The sequence below is a fragment of the Lithobates pipiens genome, unplaced genomic scaffold (assembly GCF_037356315.1).
Source record: "Lithobates pipiens isolate NorthernLeopardFrog02 unplaced genomic scaffold, aLitPip1_a1.2 Scaffold_19, whole genome shotgun sequence".
Classification (NCBI taxonomy): Eukaryota; Metazoa; Chordata; class Amphibia; order Anura; family Ranidae; genus Lithobates; species Lithobates pipiens.
Genome location: NW_027507764.1, coordinates 220,885,295 through 220,907,411, shown reverse-complemented (window position 1 = coordinate 220,907,411; position 22,117 = coordinate 220,885,295). Strand labels below are relative to the sequence as shown.

Sequence of the window (22,117 nt, the reverse complement as noted above, 5' to 3'; positions counted from 1 at the left end):
CACCCTGAAATGTTGCATATCATTATCACTGTGATATGATCACCTTAATAAATGTTTGGGCCTTATTATGAAGATCATGGTGCGCTGTCAATAAATGCTTTGACTTGTGATGACACTGGTTTCAAACTGGTAGTTGCAAAAGCACCCACATATTTCTTGCTATTTCTAGGTGTACATGCAATGGGTATATTTTACATGACGCCAGGGTTTACGGGTATAGTGAGGCCACTCATTACTAACCCCAGGTAAGGGTAAGCCCTAAATGGATAGTTTGGCACCAATGGCCCTGTAACATGCACCCCCCTCCCAAACCATGAGGGCAGATGTATGCCCAGCTGTGACCCTTCATGGGGAGCTACAAACCAGGTCATGTGCCCATACCAACCTTTGTACCTGTCAATTAATAGCTCTTCCCTGACAGGTTTATGCCTACGTTTAATTTCTACTTTTTCTCCCCCCTCTAATTTTACAATACTTCTAATTATATGTGACATATGCCCGGTGCCCATTTAAAAAAGTGACAGGCCCCTGTGTAACTCAGGCTTTGGATTACTATAATATAAGCTAACAAGGCTCTTTATGTTCTCGGAATCAATGAGGCCAAGAGTGCCTCTGCACTCTAAAAGTTTGGAAAGAATTTCTGAGAAGTTAATGATGAACCTACCTTCTTATCACCTAATACATGTGGACCATACTAGGCAATGTGAAGCTTGATTTGTAATATGTATTATGCATTAGCCTTTGCAATGACATTATAATCGTAGAGCTCTGAGCGTTAAGTGAAGCCTTTAGTAGCACTTAAACATCCACTGCTTCTGTTTCCTTTTACTAATACTGACAAGTGGACACATTGGAACATACGCAAAGTTCACAGACGCTCGCCTGTATTTTATCTTCCTTTCTGCTTCCAATCAGTTTGTCAGTCTTTCTAAACTAATGTTGAATTAATTCCAGCACCTCAAGCATTTTCCTGTTTCAGCTGCTGGCTCTTTTGCTTTAGTCTGTTTTGTCAGTGTAATACCTAATGTTTACCTAGAAAAACAGGTTTGCGTTTTGTCTAGTAGGCGGGAATATGAAAATGCAGTCTAAGATTAAGCAAATGTTTTTTTTTTTTTTTTCCTTTTCAGTCGTTCAAGCAAGTCGCTAACACTACGTTATGGACAGAGCACACACACAACAGCTACAGCCACAGAAATGAATTGACTTTTTAAATGGCTTACTTCAATATTGTTCAAAATTCTACCTTATGTCACCCATCAGGATTTCCAGATAAAGTAAACTCTCCAGGTCTTGAAGGTAAGGTTAATTATGTTTTATTGGAGTAGAACAGTCAAGTGTGTAATCTAACAAGTCATTGGAAAGTTTAAATAGCATGGGAACACTGAAGTAGCCTGTACTGGTCAGTCACAGTAGACATAGATTTAGCAAAGTCGGAACAACGAAATATAATTTCTAAGCGTTCCTGCACCTTGCACATCGCTCTTTGCATTATAAGATGCAGCCATCTATAAAAATATAATTATATTATATTATATTATATAATTATATAAAAATATAATTATGTTTATGCCATGTAATATGTAAACATTCATTAATTTACTGTGCATACTTTAACATTGAACAGTTATACAATTATCTTGCAATCAATGTAATCAATTTACTCTTAGCTTTCACCAAAGTTATGTTTTAAGGTCCATATCAAATAAACAAATCTTTTCCTGGAGGCAACTCTCCAAACAGAACCGCTAAGAAGATATTCACCTGCTCTTAAGATGTTGTTTCCTCATTGAATGAAATAGCCAGATGTTGCTCTATATAACTGTTTATTTGCTGATAAATGGGATTTTAGAGTTTTTTTCGGCTAATAAGAGAGTGATATCATGGGAGCAGGTAAGGGGTCTTTTTAGCCATCTCATTGCTGTCAAGTTGCCACCAACAGCAGGACTGCTAATGTGATGTGCCCTTGCTGCAGACTGTCCATATCTGCTTGAATATGTATATTATTCAGTTAGGAGACTCTTCCTCGGCATACCAATTAAATCAATGATTTTGCAATGATATCATGATTATGTGTGCAGTATTTGTTCAAAAAATGTATGTCCTCTGGTGACTCACAAACACTATGGAGTAGAGGAGAGCAGAGCGATATTTCCATGAGATGCCAATGACATTCCAGTACATCTAAGTAAATTCTATCATGTAGAGGTATACTGGTTGTAGTTGTGCCCTAGTCGGGGTATGGTGGTGGTACACCTGTGCCCTCAGTGTCTCCTAGTCTTTCAAACACTGTAGTTTATTAAAGAATATTTTAGCCCAACATTTCATATTCCTAATATGTGCCTGTTGTTGGTGTATGAAAAAGTTTTCTGTTCTCCATAGTCTATGAGAGTTCCTATGTAAGGGTTCATTGCTCCCATCTCCACCCAGGGCTGACCTTTGTCTCCCGCATCTTCTCCTGTCTTACCTTCCACTTCCCCCTTCTACCTTGCCTGACTCTCTCCTTTCTCTTTCCTTTCATCTTTCTTCAGCTTGCTCGTCTTTCCAATGGGTTTTCCCTATTAGTATTGACCCATCTGTAGGATATGACTTGACAGGGTGACAGCCGCATACTGTAGGTCTCACCAGACCCGAGTCAATTGCAGATGGTAATCACTCTCCTTCTTCCCCTTCTTAGGTTTTCTAGTGTCACATTTTTTGCTTTATTTCAGGACAATTCACCTTGAGTTCTCTATCAATTGCTAGTACTTACTGGTTCCGATACTAAGCTGATTTTCTGTTCTATAACTTTGCTGGACAATTTTTTATATGCATGTGCCATGTTGCCTCTCAGTTTTCATTCATGTACCTCTTCAGTTGTTTCCTATTTAGTGCGAGCTGTGTCATTGTACAGTACTCTTTCAGGGATAATTCTATTTTGTCTTTTTCCTATGTATGTTTACTCTTTATCTTTAACAAAACATTTGAACAAATGTTTTCTGTTCTCTTCACATTGCTTCCTTTGTGTGAAATCCCTGGTGTTCCACCAAAGAATGGTCAGTTTTCTAGCTAGGCTGGGAATTGGTCCTGATCTCCTCCAGTGATAAGACTCACCTCTCATTCACTGGGAAGACCAGTGTTCTGCTGTTTCTCCCCCCCCCCCCCCCCCTAGCTCTTTTGCAGCTGAGAACAGAGGTTATATAATAAAAAAAAAAGGGAAAAGCATATTTTTTGTTTTTTATATCTACACACAAATGTTTTGCCTTTCATTTCTATTTTAAATGGAATGGGTTGATTTACAATGTGATTTTTTTACATTTAATTTAAACTTTTACTTGCCTGCTGCAGAAAAGATGACAGACATAGGGGGTGATTTACTAAAACTGGAGCACTCAGAATCGGGTCCAGCCCTGAATGGCAGCCAACCAACTTCTAACTTCAGCTTGTTCATTTAAGCTTCAACAATAAAACCTGGAAGCTGATTGGTTTCTGTGCAGAGCTGCACCAGATTTTACTTTCTTCAGTTTTAGTAAATCAACCCCATAGTGTTTGTTGATAACCGTTTCCATTTCTAGACCGAAACATAATCTACATATAGATTGCATGCTAGAATAGGCTTACTTTGTCCCCCTGAGTTTGCATCACCAACATATGCTAACACGGATAGTCAAATAGAGGCAGGCGTAGAGCTATGTGTTGGAATAGGAATGAGTCAACTAATCAACCAAGTTTGAGAATTGACCTAAATTAGGCTGGATTTCTCAAGTCATAAACAAAGAACTTGTTTTACAACATAAATTTGGAATTACATCTGTCAGACTACCCAGTTCTCATTTGCAGATCTCCTTGCCTCCCCTTTGCCTTTCCCAATTAGCATCATAGCCATTCAGAATAGATTGTGTCACAAAAAAACCAAGTAGAAACATGGCTGCACCTGGCAGTACACTGGCAATTGCTTTCCTCTTATGCCCTTGTACACACAGTCAGACATTCCGACATCAAAATCCTTCGGATTTTTGTCCCAAACTTGTTTACATACACGCGGTCGCACAAAGTTGTCAAAAAATATGATCGTTTAGAACGCAGTGATGTAGGACACGTACAACGGGACTATAAATGGGCCAGTAGCCAATAGCTTTTGTCTCGTAATTTATTCTCAGCACGCATGGCACTTTGTCCACCGGAATTGTCTACACACGATCAGAATTTAAACGATCGGATTTTGTTGTTGGAAAATTTTAGATCCTGCTCTCAAATGTTGTGTGTCGAAAAATCTGACGGAAGAAGTCAGATGGAGCCCACACACGATCAGATTTTCCGACAACAAGATCCAATCGCATATTTTCCATCTGAAAGTCCAACCGTGTGTACAGTGTAATACTTCCTGAGAACCTGAGACTTCAATACCTTAACACTGCTGCAGAGCCCCTCCCCCACCACACAATTTTTTTCTCCCGAATTATGGTCATCCTCCAATCTGTTCTGGTTTAGCATTTGCAGAGTTTTTTTTTTTTTTTTTTCCATATCATTACCTACAGCAGTATTGGCTACTGATTGTTGTTGTCACAAGGTCAGGGGCTTTGCTAGGATTGTAAAAGTCTTGGGTCACCTATGAAAAATGTACTAACATGCAGCTTACCAGTCATTAGATGTGATGTCGGTATTCATTTTCTTTCTCTTTAAAATTTCTTCCCTCTGTTTTCAACTGCTGATCTGGCCAGTAACACACTTACTGTATTCATTTGTCTACACTAGTGGCGTAATTAGAACCTTCAGGGCCCCGGTGCAAGAAACCATGAAAGGCCCCCGACCCCTCTGCACCCTTCCCTCTGAGCCCAGAGGCGTAACATCTGGGCCCGGTCGCAAGTGGGACCTTTGTTACCTTGTAGTTCCACCACTGGTGTCAGTAGTTTTTTATTTTCATTATGTTTTACCATTTTTTTTTACAATATTTTTTTAAATTATTTTTTACCATTTTTTAAGAGCCCCATTGGGGGACTTTGGTGAGATATCAGGGGTCTAAACAGACCTCTGATGTTTCACCTTTGGGACAGAAAAAAGGGATCTCCTTCTCTGCAGCCTCAGCAGGAAAGAGCAATGGGGATAGGAAAGAGCACAGGGGGGCTGGAGAGCACATGGGGGCAGCAGAAAGAAGCTGGATAGAAGGAGTGGTGGATATAGAGGAATCAATCTCTCCCTTTTTACTCCTGCAGCAGTTGAATGTCTGTAGAAGGGAGAAGAGGATAAGCTGGCATTCAATGACTGCAGGAGGAAAATGGAGAGATCGACCTTTCTATATACAGCCGCTCTACTGCCGCTCCTTCTATCCATGTATACAGTGGACCGCAAGGGCAATTGAGACCCCTGTAGATACTCCTTCATCCAGAATGTAGACCAGGGGCGTAACAGAGACACTTTTGGACAGCAGTATTATCAGTCTGGGGATAGGGTAGTGTCAGATGTACTAACAGATTTCTAACGAATTTAAAGCGGGAGTCCGCTGGGAGTCCGTAGTTTTTTTTTTTTTAAAAGCCAGCAGCTACAAATACTGCAGCTGCTGACTTTTAAAATAATTACACTTACACTTGCTTCATTTCCCGGTTCCCTACTGTGCATGAGCGAGTCGCGCTGCGCAATAAGGATGGTCCCCGCTGTCTCTGGGATCCGTGTGTTTCCCAGCAGGCAGCGGGGGACCATCGGAAAGGGGCGTAGATTCTGCGGAAAGGGGCGTACCTTCTGCAGAATCTAGCCGGAAGTGGGTGCAGATACCTGTACTGTACAGGTATCTGCACCCCCTACCCCCTGAAAGGTGCCAATTGTGGCGTCGGAGGGGGGGAGGGTTCCAATGAGCGGAAGGTCCACTTTAGGGTGGACCTCCGCTTTAAGCCAAACTCCAGCTAGCAGTTGTAGCAACAGGTTTTTTTTCTTTTGGGGGTAAAATGTTTTGCGTAAACATTGATCATTGTAAGCACCCCTGTCAATTAATAGGACAAGAAAATGCAGCTCCAGGTGAGTGATGAACCATAAACCATATGGTAGACCATAAGCTCAATAACAACATGCAATGCCAAGCTGCTGTTTGCAAAGCGAGCAAAGTCCTTTCTTGTATTAAGAGAGGTATGGACTCCAGAGAAAGAGATATAATTTTGCCCCTGTTCAAATCATTAGTAAGACCTCACCTGGAATATGCCGTTCAGTTTTGGGCACCAGTTCTCAAAAAGGATATCGGGGAACTGGAGAAAGTGCAGAGAAGGGCAACCAAACTGATAAGAGGCATGGAGGAACTCAGCTATGAGGAGAGATTAGAGGAACTAAATTTATTCACTCTTGAGAAGAGGAGATTAAGGGGGGATATGATCAACATGTTCAAATACATTAGGGGTCCATATAGTGAACTTGGTGTTGAGTTGTTCTCTGTACGGTCAACCCAGAGGACACGGGGGCACTCTTTACGTCTAGAGGAAAAGAGATTTCATCTTCAAGTACGGAAAGGTTTCTTCACAGTTAGAGCTGTGAAAATGTGGAATAGACTCCCGCCAGAGGTGGTTCTGGCCAGTTCAGTAGACTGCTTTAAGAAAGGCTTGGATACTTTCCTGATGGTACATAATATAACTAGGTACTAACATAGGTAAAGTTGATCCAGGGAAAATCCGATCGCCTATTGGGGGATCAGGAAGGAATTTTTTTCCCCTGCTGTAGCAAATTGGAGCATGCTCTGCTGGGTTTTTTTTTTCGCCTTCCTCTGGATCAATTGTGGGCATAAAATTGGGTATCTGGATTGTATGATTATTTTTTATTTTATTTATTTGTTTTTAAGGTTGAACTGGAAGGACTTGTGTCTTTTTTCAACCTGACTTACTATGTAACTATGTAACTATGAAACCAGGAAAGCTGGGGAATACACTCTTCCCAGGGGTGCTAGCCTCGGCTCGCTGGCCATGCAATTGGATAAAAAAGAATGGATGGCTGCACACTGAGGTAGTGATGAATCTCTTTATTGTAAAATCCGTAACATTAATAACACCACAGGACAGGCAAACAGGTACAGGTAGACGCGTTTCACACAGCGACGCTGTGCTTATTCATTAGCCTGAATTGTTCCACTGACATGCCTTAAATAGGACTCCCTCCTCATGTAAAACACAGGTGAGGATGACGTCAGTGGAACATCGGAAATCGCTCTCAGGTGTACACCTTGTTAGAACAATGGAATCACATAAAGTCAATGAGAACTTTGGCTACTACATGCTGAGAGCAACAACGACATAGACATACACAGACAGCATGGCCAGTCAAAGAAAAGAAAAAGAAACATGGGAGGGACCAAAAGAAGAAAAAAATAAATCAGTGTCTAAATAAACATCCCATCTATTTTTGAAATTCATATAGAATGTTTATATGGCCAGCTAGGGACGTTCGATGAGATGTTTAACCACTCCCCACCTGCACTATAGCCGAAAGACGGCTACAGCGCAGGGCTTAAAGTGGTTGTAAACCCTTACAAACCACTTTGACCTACAGGTAAGCCTAGATTAAGGCTTACCTGTAGGCCCAAGCAATATCTCCTAAACCTATATGGTTTAGGAGATATTTGCCCGAAAACGGCCACCACTGTCTACGGCGCATGCTTCGTAGACAGCGGCGCGCAGGCGCACTGAGCGCGGCATTTCCAAGAATGGAGCTGCCGCTCGTGTCGACTCCCGTGCGCATGCGCGGGAGTGACGGCTTCGCCGAATGACAGCGGCAGAGCTGCGAGACGCCACCAGCAAGATGGATGTGGCGGACTACAGGGGACAGCGGCGACTTCGCTGGCTCCTGTGTCAGGTAAGTGACACATAATGGGCTACTATATGATGCATAGTAGTCCATTATGCTTTGCCTTTGCAGGGAATGAAAGAGGAAGTAAACTCATCAGGGTTTACTTCCTCTTTAATTGCATGGACGTCCTCCTGTTTCCCCGTTCCCTGCGCGCCGCCGATGGTGCGCATCGGGAAAAATCTGTGTTGGCCGTGTGGTAAATGGTCAATCACAGCAGCCATTTACCACTCAATCAGAATGTCCAATGAGATATGATCTCAAATTTAAACATAGCAGATCATCTCTCAGTGATGGCTCTACCTCCTCACACAGAGACTGCGTGTGAGGTAGGAGATCTTCGTAGCTGAAGATCTGTGAGTGACAACCGTTTTCATAGTATAGTACAGTAAAAACACAGTGAATCAGAGCCCAAATAGTGCCCAATAGTGCCACATCAGTGCCATTGGTTGTCACAGTGCTCATCATTGTTAGTGTCACAGTGCCATCTGTCAGTGCCATCTTTTATCAGTGCCGCATCAGTGTCATGTGTCACCAGTGCCACATCAGTGTTACGTGTCATCTTTCATCAGTGCCACCTGTCACCAGTGCCTCATGTCATCAGTGCCACATCAGTGTGATGTGTCATCTTTCATCAGTGTCAGTGTCATGTGTAATCAGTGCAACCTGTCATCAGTGTCACGTGTAATCAGGGCCATTTGAAGTTGTATAAATTGTGCGACTGAGCAACAGGGTATACATATGCCTTCATGGTATAAAAAGGGAAGGACACCCAGCTGCATGCCCCTAATTGCCCAGACTACATAGGAACCAGCGGGACAGTTGTTTGGGAACTCATAAACCCAATTCTGGAGAAAGGCTACCATCTGTATGTGGACAACTTTTATACTAGTTTGCCCCTGTTCCTCAACCTTCACAGAAAGAACACTCCAGCATGTGGCACCGTAAGGGCTTTCCTCAAAGGCTCGTCAACCAGAAGTTAAGAAGAGGGCAGACAGAGAGTTTACAGAAAAAGGAAATTCTGGCTGTGAAGTGGAGGGACAGAAGGGATGTCTAAATGTTGTCTTCGATCCACAATAATACCTTTGTGGAGATCACCAGGAGGAATGGCTGAATCCAAAAGCCAACATGTATCCACGAATACAATATGTTCATGGAGGGTGTCAACTTCAACAACCAAATGCTCAAACCCTACCTAGTCACAAGACGAACATACCAGTGGTATAAAAAATTATCAATTTATTTGTTTAATTTGACCATATACAACACCTATATAATCCAACTCCACTGAAAGCCCCAAACCCTTCCTTGGCTACCAGGAGGAAACCACCACTGCCCTTATATTCCCAAACGGCCCACCAGAAAACATTTGATCCGATGTGATTAGCCGACTCTCCGAACGCCACTTTCCCAATAAAATCCCTCCCCGACCAACAGGCCAAAAACGTCAGGAGGAGTGAGAAGAAGCACCATTTATTATTGTCCCCAATGTCCTTCAGAACCAGGCCTCTGCATAGGTGACTGTTTTCGCCATTACCATGCTTCAGTAAATTATTAGTGAAATATGGTAACCATAACCCTCACTTCCTGACATTTAACTTCACACCCCTTGTGCCTCTGCTTGCTCTGTAACTGACCCTGGCTTGTTATTTGACCACACTTCTGCCTACCGATTCTGTACATACCTCTGCCTGATCTGAAACTGACTCTGGCTTGTTATTCGACCACGCTTCTGCCTACCGATTCTGTACATACCTCTGCCCGATCTGGAACTGACCCTGGCTTGTTACTCAACCATGCTTCTGTCTACTGATTCTGTACATACCTCTGCCTGGTCTGGAACTGACCCTGGCTTGTTATTTGACCAGGCTTCTGTCTACCGATTCTGTGCATACCTCTGCCTGATCTGAAACTAACCCTGGACTGTTTGACCATGCCTCTTGGACTGATCTTGTACCCTGCTACTGGACTAGTGGGATTCATAACACAGGGGTCTCACATATGTGAGGGGCTCCAGAAATGTTTTTCTAGATGAAGAAAACTATTTTTTTTCTCATTCCTAGATTAGGGTCTGGAGACTCTGAGGTTTCAAAGAGATTTGGGTGGGAGAAGGCCCTACCCCTGTCCCCATTCTGCCCTGAACGAGGCCTTACTTCTGCCTGCTGCCTGTAGGACTTCAGCCATCATGCCTCTGCCTGTCTCATTAACTGACCACACCACATGGACCATGTTCCTGCCTTTTTTTTGGCACTGCTGACAATCTCTGCCTGCACTGACCCTGGACTTATATGGACAGTATCCTTGCATGATGCCCTTTACTGACTGTCACGGTCAGGAGTGAGGCCGAGATGCTGAGAGGGCTCCCCTTGCGGCCGAGTGCAGCACAACCCTGAAGTTGACACAGGGATGCAGTGCCCACAGTAGCACAGGTTGCCAGGTAGTAGCAGCAGAGGTCAGGTACCGGGTAAACAAGCCTCTAGGGGCAACTGTGCTAGGAAGTCCGAGAGTGGGCAGCGGAAGTCCAGAGAGTGGTCAAGACAGGCCGGGATCAGGTGCAGGAAGCAGATCAGGAGCGTCGGGTACAAGCCAGGAGTCAGAGCCAGGAGAATAACAGGAGCAGGTCAAGCAAGCCGGGTCGGTACACAGGAGGTCGGATAACAGGAAACACGGGTACAGGTTCACAGGAGAGCTGACGATAATCCAGCGATGCGGCACTGTCAGGCGAACGTTTAAATAGGCGAGATGACCGGGTCACGTCGTGAGCGCGTCGGGGCGATCGTACAGCTACGTCGAGTACGTTGTGTATTCGTAGCATCACTGCGTATGCCCGCCCGGTTAGACGTAGCGTCGGTCGTTCGTCTTGAAACTACTTTGCGCTTACGTAGGCGCCGACGCGCGCTAACACGAACGTACCTCGTGAGATTGCGGCTATTTCCCTGACACTGACTATGGACAGTATTCCTGCCTGTTGCCTGGACAATTGCATTCACTTTTGCTGACCAAGTCCCTGCCTGCTGCCTGGACTAGTGCTATCCTCCTGTGGACAACTGCGCTAATAAAACCACAGGTAATCTTTTGTTTACCCTTTACTCAGCAGAATGTATTTTGGGGTGTAATTCTTGGTATGTACATGCTATGTGTTCCTAGAACACCTGACGGTGTTCCTTGCATGTTGGGCCTCTGTATGTGGCTATTGTCCTGTTGCTACAGGGCCTTCAAAAGTGTAATAGGTGGTAAACGCCTGATGGTGCTCCCTGCATGTTGGGCCTCCCTATGTGGCTAGGCTGTGAAAAAGTCACACACATGTGGTATCGTAATACTTAGGAGGAGTAGCAGAATGTATTTTGGGGAGTTATTTGTGGTATACACATGCCATGTGAGAGACATAACCTATTACAATGACAATTGTGTTTTTTTTTTTTTTTAATTTTCCAAAGAATTTGGGGAAAAACGACAACATCAAAAAACTCACCATGCATCTTACTAAATACCTTGGAATGTCTACTTTAAAAAAATGGGTTATTTGGGGGCTATTTGTACTTTACTTGTTAGGGTCGCAAGAAATGAGAAATCAGACCAGTACATCAGGTGTGATCAATTTTTTATGATTTGCACCACAGCTTGTAGACTCTCTAACTTTCACAAAGACCAAATAATATCCACTAATTTGGGTTATTTTTACCAAAGAGATGTAGCGGTACAAATTGTGGCCAAAATGTATGAAGAATTTCCAGTCTTTTTTCATTTATAGTGCAAAAAATAAAAAACCTAGAGGTGATCAAATACCACCAAAAGAAAGCACTATTTGTAGGAAGAAAAGGACAAAAAATGTATTTGGATACAGTATTACATGACTGAGTAATTGTCATTCAAGTTGTGAGAGCACCGAAAGCTGAAAATTGGTCTGCTCAGGAGGGGGGTTTAAGTGCCCAGTAGGCAAGTGGTTAATTAGACACAGATTGTTTTCTCTTCTTTTGGTCCCATCCATGTTCCTTTTCTTTTCTTTGACTGGCCATGGTGTCTGTGTATGTCTATGTCATTGTTGTTCTCAGCATGTAGTAGCCAAAGTTCTGATTGACTTTACGTGATTCCATTGTTCTAACAAGGTGTACAGCTGAGAGTGATTTCCGATGTTCCACTGACGTCATCCTCACCTGTCAGTGGAACAATTCAGGGTAATGAATAAGTGCAGTGTCGCTGTGTGAAAAGCGTCTACCTGTACCTGTTTGCCTGTCCTGTGGTGTTATTCATGTTATGGATTTTACAATAAAGAGATTCATCACTACCTGTGTGCAGCCATCCATTATTTTTTACGCCTGTCAATTGTAAATGGTTTGTCTCTAACTGCTATATCTGCAGGACGTCTTGTTCTGTTAAAAACAAAACAAAAAAAAACAGGCTTATTGTCAGATCAGCAGTTGAAAATACAGGAAAGAAAGCCTAAAAAAGTCAACTAAAACTAAAAAAGTAAAAGTAAACATCGAAGAATTGGTAAGCTATAATATAATACATATTTTGCCTTTGGATTTAATGTAGCTTTAAATATAATGCCGCGTACACACGACTGGACTTTCCGTCCGGATGAACGCAAGAAACGAACTTGCCTACACACGATCACACCAAAGTCTGATCGTTTAACGCAATAACGTACAACGGAACTAATAAAAGGAAGTTCAATAGCCAGTAGCCAATAGCTGCCCTTGTGTCGTTGTTGGTCCGTCGGACCTGCATACAGATGAGCGTTTTTTCTCGATAGAAACTGGTTTCGGCGGAAAGATTTGAAACATGTTCAATTTCTAAAGTCTGTTAGAAAAGGTCTGTTGAAGCCCACACACACGATCGAATTGTCCAACGGATTCGTTCCGTCTGAACTTTGCTCTCAAAAAGTCCGGTCGTGCGTACACGGCATTAGTGGGGATTACTGAAAACTAGTGATGAGCTTCAAGTTTGAATCAACCATGAGTTTGATCAGAACCTTAGCTGTTCGTAGCTTGGGAAAGCAGTGAACTAATGTGATCATTTGCCACTATAGCATCCAGTCAGGCAATTCCTGGCCTTTAAACTGCAATTGGCTTTGATGGCCTAAAAATTAAGGTTTTCCCATGAAAAATATTGGGGCAGAGATTCTGTGAGCTCTCACACTAATGTAACTTGGGAAACCTGTGATTTGTGCATGTTTCCCGCACCACATTTAAATTGCACTGCCCTTGTGATCTGCAGTGAGTATCAGTGCAATCTTAACAACACCCTCAATGGAGGTTATAACGCAGTGCATTTGCCCGAATCGGATTGCATGATACAAAAGTACCATGTGATCCAGTTGCAGTGAGGTTCCAAAATTGGTGCATGCATGACCTTGGTGTGATTGCTGCAATATGAGCCCATTCATTTTGAATGGTCTCAAATCAAAATGCATTGAATCGCATGGGAATTGAACAGGAATGTGGTGTGGTTCCTGTGCGATTTACATGCAGTGCATAGTGTGAATTTAGGCTTAATCTGGTTAGGTACTCTAGCTTTTGTGATGTCCTGAGGCAGGACTCAATAGTGTGTGCCTGGCTAAAATTTAGTGGCAACAAAAGCTGCCTGCCAACCACCTGTATTGTGATATGCTCACATGCTGAAACACAACGTTGGCCAAGTTGCATTTCAGCAGTGGACCGTCAATGAGTATTTGTGCGAGTACCGGACAAGGACAGGCTTTGGACTTCTGAGTTTTTTTCACTATGAAAGTGGCACCTGATTCAGGATTTTTGTATTGTCTTGACATCATTTGAAGAGGCCAACAGAATGGTGATCCAAGTTAGAGATCAGCAATCCCTCTGATGTTCCAGCTTAACCACTTAAGGACCGAGCCTCTTTTCGAGATTTGTTGTTTACAAGTTAAAAACAGGTTTTTTTGCTAGAAAATTACTTAGAACCCCCAAACATTATACTTTTTTTTCTAACACCCTAGAGAATAACATTTTGGTCGTTTCAATCATTTCTGTCACACCGTATTTGCATAGCAGTCTTACAAGAGCACTTTTTTTAGAACAAATACATTTTATTTTATATTATGAAAAATAATGTTATGTCGAGTAATTTGATACCCAACATGTCACGCTTCAAAATTGCACCCGCTTGTGGAATGGCGACAAACTTTTACCCTTAAAAACCTCCATAGGCGACGTTTAAAAAATTCTACAGGTTGCATGTTTTGAGTTACAGAGGAGGTCTACTGATCGCGGCGATATCTCACATGTGTGGTTTGAACACCGTTTTCATATACGAGAGCTACTCACTCGTGCGTGTTTAAATTTTTTTTTATTTTCTTACCTTTTATTTTTTATTTTTACACTGTTCTTTAAAAAAAAAAAATGTGTCACTTTTATTCCTATTAAAAGGAATGTAAATATAGTAATAGTCAAAAAGACCTCAGATCTCATATTTACACTAAAATGCAATAAACAAAAAAACAATTTTGTCATTTAAAAAAAAGTAAAAAAAAATGGGCCTTTAGGAGCTATGGGCGTAAGTGACGTATTGACGTTGTTTCTGCCCAGCAATGGTATGGAGATGGGTGGGACTCATCTTCCCTTCACTCGTCTCCATACTCAGCAGGGAAGAGGATCCGATCGCTGCTGATGGCTCTGCTAAGCAGGGGAGAGCATTGGAGCATGGCGGGAGGGGGTGCCTTCTCCCGATGCTGATAAAAGTGGTATTGCGGCGAATCCGCCACAGAGACCACTATTATCAGAAACCGGACCTCCAGCGGATGAAGAGGATACAGGGGTTGTGGCAGCTAGTTGCTGCCATAACAATGATATTACTCTTCAGTTAGGACATAAATCGGAATGCGGAGGTCCGAATGTACACATTGAGGGGTGTAGCAACAGGATTGACTTTGTCAGGAATGGCTATGAGGAAGTCAATCATGTGACAAAATGTGTCACATTTTGAAAGGTGCCAAATGTGGCACCGGAGGGGGGGAGGAGACGGATAAGCAGAAATTCCACTTTTGAGTGGAACTCCGCTTTAAGCTGAAAATTCTTAGTGCTGGGTTGTAGCACTACTGCTGTGAGCTGCAGTATTTTGATTTATGCTGTATTTAAAATCTATATAAAATCTATTGCCATTAAAGTGGGGTGCCCCCTAAAAAAAAAAAAAAAAAAAATTAAAACTCAGCAGCTACAATTACTGCAGCTGCTGACTTTTAATAATCGGACACCGATCCCAGGGTCCAGCTCGAAGCTCCCCCTCGTTCCCCGCTCCGCTCGCAGCGCCGGCATTCTTACTGTGGGCACCCGGCTGTGGCTTCACAGCCGGACACCCACTGCACATGCGCAAGCGGTGTCGGGTGCCGCTATACGCCGCACAGTCACCTGGGACACGTGACAGGTCCCAGATGACTGTGCAGTGCTAGGGGAAGTGATGTCACCAGCCTCGGCTTTGAAGAAGGCAGACTATGAGGGACCCCCTAGCAACAGGCATTTAGAGGTGAGTAAAAATTTTAAAAAATTCCAATTATTTTATTTTTTTTATGAATTTTTTTTTTTGTGGCAACACCACTTTAAGATTATTTATGGTTACCATATGCGAAGGCTGATACTAGTAAAGATGAAGCCTTGTACCATCAGGATTTGATCTGATATGAGCAATGTTTGACCTGCTTACTTAATAAAGGATCATAAAGATTTAGTGAATTTGTTTTGCCCTCGGAGAAGCTTCACAAGGGTGTGTGAAAAAATACTTTGGTATTTCATGCGTACAAGTGGATCATTTCATCCCTTGTTTTGCACACTTTTTTTTTGTACTGGACTTTTTTGGTGTCCATTGTATGATGTAATGTTCTTTATAGCACTGGTGGATTTATGTCACTAATAGTCAGATGCCCTGTACACACAGTCAGACTTTCCGACACAAAGCGTGCGATCGGATCATTTTGTCGGAAAATCCGATCGTGTGTGGGCTCCATCTGACTTTTTCCATCGGAATTTCCAACACACAAAGTTGGAGAGCCGGATCTAAAATTTTCCGACAACAAAATCTGATCGTTTAAATTCCGATCGTGTGTAGACAATTCCGACAGACAAAGTGCCACGCATGCTCAGAATAAATTATGAGATAAAAGCTATTGGCTACTGTCCCATTTATAGTCCCGTCGTACGTGTTCTACATCACCGCATTCAGAATGATCCGATTTTCCGACAACTTTGTGCTACAGTGTGTATGCAACACAAGTTTGGGGCCAAACATGACTGATTTTGTCATCGGAATGTCCGACCATGTGTACAGCGCATTAATTATTACTTAAATATATGAGGATACACTTTAAAAAGTTTGTATTGGAAAATGTGTTATAGGATTCATAAAGTCAGGATTGATTTTCAAGATTGATTTTTCTTACATATTTATCACACTGGGGGAAGGATGTTTTTTCACTTTTAATAATGTTCACAGAGTCAATAACATTTTATACTAACTTTTTTTTGGTGAAATATTACGCTCTAAAGTCACTGTTTTGATTAAAAGCTTCCTGATCTCTCTCCTACTCAAAATTTGGTCAAATAAATATATTAACTAAACTGTAAATCAATTTTTTTAGATTAAAACTTGACTGCTGTCCCTCCTGTTCAAAATGCAGCATACCATAAGTTCTTAAATACTGACTATGGATTTACTGAAATATTTCTTCCTTTTTATTTTACACATATTCACGTAATTGTTCCAAAGAAGAAGGGGGAATCATTCACTGTATTATAAGCATTAAAAGCATTTATTAATCCATACATGCTTTTAAAGAACTCATACAGATGGGTGCCCCTCCAGGAAGGGTGCCTGTAGGCATATGCCTACAGTGCCTATTGGGAAATCTGGCCCTGACTGGAAATCCAATTTAACCACTTCAATACAGGGCACTTAAACACCTTCCTGCCCAGACCAATTTTGAGCTTTCAGCGCTGTCGCACTTTGAATGACAATTGCGCGGTCATGCTACACTGTACCCAAATGAAATTTTTATCATTTTTTTCCCACAAATAGAGCTTTCTTTTGGTGGTATTTGATCACCTCTACGGTTTTTATTTTTTGCGCTACAAATAAAAAAATACCGAAAATTTTGAAAAAAAAAATTTTTTTTTTTGTTTCAGTTTCAAAACTTTGTAAATAAGTATGTTTTCTCCTTCACTGATGGGCACTGATGGGGCTACACTGATGGGCACTGAAAAGGCGGCACTGATGGGCACCAATGTGGCACCAATGAAGTGGCACTGATAGGCGGCACTGATGGGCGACACGGATGGGCGTCAAGGATGGGCGACACGGACGGACACTGATAGGTGGCACAAATTGGCACTGATAGCTGGCACGGATTGGCATGGATGGGCGGCACAGATGGGCATGGATAGGCGGCACAGATGGACACGGATAAGCGGCACAGATGGGCATGGGTGGGCACTGATAGGCGGCACAGGTGGGCGCTGATAGGCAGCATTGGTGTTATACTATAGTAATGGATGCCAATCAGTGCCAAACAATAATGCATGCCAATCAGTGATGCCCATTGTGGGCACTGATTGGCATCCATTATGGGCACTGATTGGCACCCATTGTGCTGACTGGCATCCCTGGTGGTCTAGGGAGGATTACCTTTTCCCTGGTGGTCTGGTGGCGTCCCTGGTGGTCCAGTGTGGGCATCCTCGGGGGGGCTGTGCTGATCGACTCGCTGACAGACGCGAGTGAGGGAAAGCCGATCACCGGCTCTTCCCATTTACACTGTGATCAGCCGTGATTGGACACGGCTGATCACGTGGTAAAGAGTCTCCGTCGGAGACTCTTTACCGAGATCGTAGTTGCCGGGTGTCAGACTGACACCCCGCAACAACGATCACCGCGATGCGCGCCCCCGCCTATAGGGCGGGCGGCAAGTGGTTAATGGCCGTATAATCTATTCTTTAGAAATTTTCTTATTGTGTTCTTAGCTTCCTTGTAAAGTACCAAGTAGAGCACCCAAACCTCCCCCTACTCTTATCCTCTTTAACCCCAACATTAACCCTAAAACGTTCCCCTAAAAAAAACACATAGGCTTTCTCAGTTTTTGGGAAGGATGAAAATGCACTCATTACTGCTCCACATGGTGCTTTGGTCAGGTGATATGGCTTGCTTTGTGTGGGATTATTATTTTAGATGTATCAGTTTTGCCACCCTAGTACTATTCATGGTAACTTCCAGTGTATATTAACCACTTTCAGACCGGACCATTTTGCTGGTAAATGACCAGAGGTCTTTTTACAATTTGGCACTGCGCTGCTTTAACTGGTAATTGCGCGGTCATGCAATGTTGTACCCAAACAAAATTTGCGTCCTTTTCTTCCCACAAATAGAGCTTTCTTTTGATGGTATTTGATTGCCTCTGCGATTTTTATTTTTTGCGATATAAATGGAAAAATACCGCAAATTTTGAAAAAAAATGATATTTTCTACTTTTTGTTATTAGAAAAATCCAATAAACTCAATTTTAGTCCTACATTTAGGCCAAAATGTATTCAGCCACATGTCTTTGGTAAAAAAAAAGTCAATAACTGTATATTTATTGGTTTGCGCAAAAGTTGTCACATCTACAAACTAAGGTACGTTTTCTGGAATTTACGCAGCTTTTAGTTTACGACTGCCTATCTCATTTCTTGAGGTGCTAAAATGGCAGGGCAGTACAAAACCCCCCCAAATGACCCCATTTTGGAAAGTAGACCCCCTAAGGAAATTGATAAGTGGCATGTTGAGCCCATTGAATATTTTATTTTTTTGCCTCAAGCGATTGAATAATGACAAAAAAAAATTATTTATTTTTTTTTACACAAAGTTGTCACTAAATGATATATTGCTCACACATGCTATGGGCATATGTGAAATGACACCCCAAAATAAATTCTGCTGCTTCTCCTGAGTACGGGGATACCACACGTGTGGGATTTTTTGGGAGCCTAGCCGCGTACGGGGCCCCGAAAGCCAAGAACCGCCTTCAGGTTTTCTAAGGGCGTAAATATTTGACTTCACTCCTCACTACCTATTACAGTTTTGAAGGCCATAAAATGCCAAGATGGCACAAAACCCCCACAAATGACCCCATTTTAGAAAGTAGACACCCCAAGCTATTTGCTGAGAGGCATGTTGAGTCCATGGAATATTTTATATTTTGCCACAAGTTGCGGGAAATTACAAACTTTAATTTTTTTTTATTTTTTTTTACACAAAGTTGTCACTAAATGATATATTGCTCACACATGCCATGGGCATATGTGAAATGACACCTCAAAATAAATTCTGCTGCTTCTCCTGAGTACGGGGATACCACATGTGTGGGATTTTTTGGGAGCCTAGCCGCGTACGGGGCCCCGAAACCCAAGAACCGCCTTCAGGTTTTCTAAGGGCGTAAATATTTGACTTCACTCCTCACTACCTATTACAGTTTTGAAGGCCATAAAATGCCAAGATGGCACAAAACCCCCACAAATGACCCCATTTTAGAAAGTAGACACCCCAAGCTATTTGCTGAGAGGCATGTTGAGTCCATGGAATATTTTATATTTTGCCCCAAGTTGCGGGAAAATTACAAACTTTTTTTTTTATTTATTTTTTTCACAAAGTTGTCACTAAATGATATATTGCTCACGCATGCCATGGGCATATGTGAAATGACACCCCAAAATAAATTGTGCTGCTTCTCCTGAGTACGGGGATACCACATATGTGGGACTTTTTGGGAGCCTAGCCGCATACGGGGCCCCGAAAACCAAGCACCGCCTTCAGGCTTTCTAAGGGCGTTACAGTTTTGAAGGCCATAAAATGCCAAGATGGCACAACCCCCCCCCCCCCCAAATGACCCCATTTTGGAAAGTAGACACCCCTAAATTTAGGGGTACACTAGTGGGACTAGGTAATAAATGGCGGGTGCCCTGAAACTATAAAAAAAATAACTAACCAACCAGCGTCACCTGTAACCGTTATATGGTGATCACTGGTGAAAGGGTTAACTAGGGGGCAATCAGGGGGCTTTATGCGGTAGTATATGGGGGTCCCTGGCGCTATAAAAAGCTGCGGTGAACCTAAATACCTACCTGCCTAACTAGCGTCACCTGTGACACTAATACAGCGATCAGAAAAATGATCGCTTATTAGGCTGGGTTCACACTGGAGCGATGCAGGAACGCCACGAATCCGCGGCGGGTTCCCGCATCGCATGCCTCCCGGCGGCAGTTCACACTGCCCTATGCGAACTGCTGGGAGTGTCAGTGAAATGTTAATGACACCCCCAGATCAGTTCGCATATCGCAGTGCGATCTGCAAACTCGGATCGCATGGTGTGAACACCCATGCGATCCGATTCTGCTGCGGACCAAAAAAAGGGTCCCGTGCGAGTTTGCGGCGGGTGCGGCGGGTGCGACACGAATTCAGCCATACTATCTGTATGGCTGAACTCGAATCGCACAGAGATCGGATGTGATTTGCACTGCAGTGCGGTGCGAATCACATCCGTTCTCAAACCGCTGCAATGTGAACCCAGCCTTAGTGACACTGGCGACGGGGGGTGATCACGGGGTTAAACCTTTATTGGGGGGGTTAGGGGGGTACCTTAGAACTAAAGGGGGCTAACCCTAACTGCCCTAACAGTTATTGCAGTCACAAATGACACCCGCCGGGTGATCAAGGGGTTAAACCTTTATTAGGTAATAAATGGCGGGTGCCCTGAAACTATAAAAAAATAACTAACCAACCAGCGTCACCTGTAACAGTTATATGGTGATCACTGGTGAAAGGGTTAACTAGGGGGCAATCAGGGGTAGTAGTATATGGGGGTCCCTGGCGCTATAAAAAGTTGCGGCGAACCTAAATACCTACCTGCCTAACTAGCGTCACCTGTGACACTAATACAGCGATCAGAAAAATGACCGCTTATTAGGCTGGGTTCACACTGGAGCGATGCGGGAACGCCACGAATCCGCGGCGGGTTCCCGCATCGCATGCCTCCCGGCGGCAGTTCACACTGCCCTATGCGAACTGCTGGGAGTGTCAGTGAAATGTTAATGACACCCCCAGATCAGTTCGCATATCGCAGTGCAATCTGCAAACTCGGATCGCATGGTGTGAACACCCATGCGATCCGATTCTGCTGCGGACCAAAAAAAGGGTCCCGTGCGAATTTGCGGCGAGTGCGGCGGGTGTGATGCGAATTCAGCCATACTATCTGTATGGCTGAACTCGAATCGCACAGAGATCGGATGTGATTTGCACTGCAGTGCGGTGCGAATCACATCCGTTCTCATAAACCGCTGCAATGTGAACCCAGCCTTAGTGACACTGGCGACGGGGGGTGATCACGGGGTTAAACCTTTATTGGGGGGGTTAGGGGGGCACATTAGAACTAAAGGGGGCTAACCCTAACTGCCCTAACAGTTATTACAGTCACAAATGACACCAATGCAAAAAAAAAAAAAAATGCAATTGGTGTCACTGTGACTGGGGGGGCAGGGGTAATTGGGGGGGTAATCGGGGGGTAAAGGGGGGGTGTGAGTGTGCCTGGCATGTTCTACTGTATGTGTGGTGTGTTGGTGCAACTCACCGATGCTCTCTCCTCGGTGCCGGAACGAAAAATACCGACACGGAGGAGAGAATACATCACTTCCTCTCCTGTGTTTACATTACAGGAGAGGAAGTGATGTCACGGAGGATTTTCATTCGTTGGGAGCGATCGCGAGGGGGTGGCCATGAATGAATGGCCGTCCCCTCATCCGGGATCGCTCCCGAACGAATGCCGACCGCCGCAGGCACCGGGGGGGGGCCCGATCGGGCCCCCCACCCGCGGGAAGGCAGGGACTTACATATACGCCCTTATGCCTGCCCGTGCCATTCTGCCGACGTATATCGTCGTGCGGCGGTCGGCAAGTGGTTAAAACTATAAACATATCCTTCAAAGGAAGAAAAGACACATCAAATGTTTTCTAACTTTTAATTTAGTAATATATTATTATGCATAACTATATATATATATATATATATATATATATATATATATATATATATATATTACCAAAAGTATTGTGACGCCTGCCTTTACATGGACATGAACTTTACTGCCATCCCAGTCTTAGTCAATATTGAGTTGGCCCACCCATTGCAGATGTAACAGGTTCAATTCTTTTGGTAAGGCTGTCCACAAGGTTTAGGAGTGTGTCTATGGGATAATTTGACTATTCTTCCAGAAGGATGAGAACCCCTGGCTCGCAGTCACATCCCAAATGTGTTCTATCAGGTTGAGGTCAGGACTCCATGTCTTTGTGGACCTTGCCTT

General features: G+C 43.4%; 1 protein-coding gene across 2 annotated transcripts in view; it reads left to right on the top strand.

Moving 5' to 3' along the window:
* Positions 1–1,110: 1,110 nt before the first annotated feature.
* The window catches only part of ITPRID1 (ITPR interacting domain containing 1), a 208,048-nt gene continuing 187,041 nt past the window's right edge, over positions 1,111–22,117 (top strand). For both annotated transcript variants that reach the window (XM_077491716.1, XM_077491713.1), the window contains exon 1: positions 1,111–1,296. The gene's annotated coding sequence lies outside the window, so the exon portion shown is untranslated. The remainder of the gene's footprint in view (positions 1,297–22,117) is intronic.